This window comes from Cydia splendana, chromosome 9, assembly GCF_910591565.1.
Source record: "Cydia splendana chromosome 9, ilCydSple1.2, whole genome shotgun sequence".
NCBI classification, from domain to species: domain Eukaryota; kingdom Metazoa; phylum Arthropoda; class Insecta; order Lepidoptera; family Tortricidae; genus Cydia; species Cydia splendana.
Window position 1 is genome coordinate 9,602,671 of NC_085968.1, and position 3,788 is coordinate 9,606,458.

The following is a 3,788-nucleotide window of genomic DNA, read 5'->3' on the forward strand; positions in this document are numbered from 1 at the left end:
GTTCAAAATTATCTGGACGCGACTTAGAATAAGAGCGTGTCAAGGTAATTTTGAACACCTCGGCCGCATAGCAACTTTTGCTGCTGACTGTACATAGACAGACATAGAGGTGAACATGGGTTAGATGACCTAACGTGATGTAGAGTTTTTGCGGAAAGAGAAGAGTCGTGGAATGTGTGGGGCCCAATAACTACATTCCACGACTCTTTCTCTTTCCGAACAGACTCTGCAGGATGTTCTTCTAGTATCTGGAAGTGAGATAAAATAAGAATGAAATATGGGTTTAATTGAATAAATATAATTTATTGTTAACCAACACAGAACATATCGTGGCTGCCTAGCAGCGCCATGACACAAGGAGTGATAGAGCGAGAAGCTAACACACCTATCTCGCACTAAACATATACCACCTTATTACATTGTTTACAACACCCCCTTTCAATGTAATAATGTTTAACTAACAACACACTAACAACTAGGTAGCTCTTTAACCAACATAAAATTCTTTTAACTTGAAACACTTTCAAAATGAACAAAAACATAAACTTAGTTAACCAGGCCACACATTTTCACAAATTTTAACAGCATGGTATTTTTCAAGGACTTTGTGAGCATGTCTGCCACCTGATCTTCAGTCTTGACATATTTAACAATTACCTTTTTATTTTCAATTATTTCTCTAATAAAATGGTGTTTAATATCTATGTGTTTCAATCTTTTCACACTATTTGTATGAGCCACTTTAATAGCGGACTGATTGTCACAAAAAATCGCAACTGGGGACACACTTCTCAAATTTAAATCATGACAGATATTAATCAGCCAGCAAGCTTCAGTACCTGCCATAGTCAACGATACATACTCACTCTCCGTAGAAGAAATACTGACTGTACTTTGCTTTTTAGAACACCAGGAAATCAAACAATTAGCAAAAGTAAAACAATACCCAGTGGTAGATTTTCTGTCCTTCAGGTCTCCGCCCCAATCAGCATCACAAAACCCTACAAGCATCTCATCATTACATTTAAACACCAACTTATAATCCAATGTGTGTTTGATGTACCGCAGTACTCTTTTTAAAGCCGCTAACAACATGTCACTTGCCGAATCTTGATACCTACTTAGTATGGACATAGCAGCACAAATATCGGGTCTTGTACCTAAAGCCGCATACATCAAGCACCCAATGATCTGCCTACAAATATTTACTGTGCTACCTTTACATTTATCACCTTCAAGCACTTCAGCATTGAAGTTGTAGTCCATGGGGGTATTAACAGGTTTGCAGTCATACATATTGAACCTTTTTAAAACTTTTTCAAGATACTTCTTTTGACATAATTTTATGTCGCACATAAATCTGAAATGAAGCCTTCTTACATTTCAAATTCCTTTTTCAACACTGCTTTTAACCCCATGACCTGCTTTTCATCAGTACCAAAAATCAACATATCATCAACATATTTTAACTTTACAATATTCTTGCCATAGCACCCTCTGGCAATCTAATAAAAACATCAAACCGCTTTGGTTTCATTTTGAAAACCCCTTTACTACTAATTACCTTATCACTGACTTTATGATCACAGACTGTCCAAGTGTGTGTCTTTTAGGGTTTGTAGTTCCCTCTGCATTGCACTTTTCCACTCATACACATTTGGAGTATTACTGGAGTACTCCGTTTCGGCACTCAAAGCATTGTTACAATTACAGAAAATAGGTGGTTTCTTAATCCGCTTACCTCGACCTAGAGGTTCTTCAAGTTCTCTTACCTCGACATTGTCATCACTGTTGTCCACCTGTATGATACTTTCCTCACCCTCCTGATACACAGGATCTTGACCGGAACCTGAGAGGATCTCTGTACTTACTTGAGTATAATCATCTGTGGGTTGTACCTGATGGCTCGAGTCACTCACTGCGCTTTCATCCTGCTCTTTAGCCTCTTGTCCGTCTAGACTTGGTACTTTACATGGTATCACCGAACCTTTCGAGCTAGGTCCACAAGTGTCTGCATGAACAACCTCGCATGTTCTCGTCCTAACATTTTCACTCGATGGATATGGCAAGCCCTTTAAACAGTCCTCACAAGTTTGGGTTTGGGCTTCAATGTTGTATTTCTTGAGCACATCCTTCACACACTTCATGTTTTGGTTAGCCGACTTTTCATGCCACTCGTGAACATCCGCTCTCTTAGTACCAGCCACATAAGCCACATTAGCTGCGCATGTATTCAAAAAACGAAAATCAAAATAATACATCCTTCCGCATCTCTCAGCAATAGCCATCAATTTATTTCGCTTGTAAAACTTGCTTTTATTTTCGCCGGTAACAACAACATAACCTTTTGACGTTGCGCAATAGACAGAAAACAAGTTAGTTTTCAATTCCGGAACGTGAAGTACGTTCTCTATGGTCGTGTCAATCCAATCCGTACCGTTCCATACTTGCACTGCCATCTGTCCGATGCCGAGTACACTCATTCTCTCGTTGTTTCCTACGACCACGAATTTATTCTTTACGCGCTTATACGACGAAAATAGTTCAATATCACGGCACATATGCTCGCTCGCACCTTGATCGACAAGAAATCTCGCACTTTGGAAATGTTCACCATCGTCCAAACTTTGGACCACAAAAGCATTCTTCTCTTTGTCCTTTTTAAAATGACACTGTCTCTTCACATGCCCCGGTTTATCACAAAAATAACACCGTAAATCTTGACGACTGTCCTTGTTATGATGCGTATTCTCCGTTTTATTATACCCGCACTCACTTTGATAATGTCCGAGCCTGTTGCATAAAAAGCACCGCACATTCTTCTTATCAAACTTCTTTGCCACAAAAGCCGACGTTGATGGCAAATTCTTATTTTTCTCTTTTATTCTCTCTTCCTCTATTAGCAGTCTAGCAGTTAAGTTGTCATATGTCTGCTTGTCGTCCGGAGCAGACTCCCACGCTGAGACGAAATGTTTGTAGTCTTCAGGTAAAGACATGAGTACCTTCGTTATTACAAACTTGTCTGAGATAGTTTCGCCCAACTGTTTCAAGTGGTTTTTCATCTCCTGTATCCTTGACAGGAACACGGACATTTCCGTACCTTCTTCATACTTAAACTGGAAGAAACGCTGCTGAACTATATGAATACTTTACTTACAAATTTAACTACACAAAGATACAATATACAATATTAAAACTAAAGTTAAAACTAGAAATAAAATAAAAATACAAACTATAAAATATACTTACCTACAAAAAACCAAACCAATTATAAAAAGAACACCCCGTCCAACAGGTCGGACTGCGGCATGGACCCCATGACACTGGCGGCGTTACCTCTCTGTATCGCAAGAGAAATACGTTGAGAGAGGTACGCACCAGCCCTGGGGTCCCCTGTGGTGTCAACCAGCCGGGCCGATAGTGCTCCTATGAATATTTTCATGTCGGCTGACCAGGGACCCAAAGTCTCAACCGCGAGCGCCGCAAACTCATAGTCGTTGATCAACGTCGAGTATTTGCGGCACTTGAGAACTTGGGCCTGGTCAGCCGCAGCGCCGGCCCGAATGCGGGTCCCCTGAATGTAGGATTGCGCAAATGTGTCGACACATGTTGCGTCCCACACCAGGGCCCTTCCTAACTTCCACGGCACCAACGTGGCTCCGTCGGGACGCTTGCCGTCGTCCCTCGCCATGCCCACGGGTTCTAAAACCGCAGGCACAGACACGGTGGCAAGCGCGCGACGGACCAAATCGTTAATCGTGCTGTGGCGGAATATTCGGCCGGCGCTT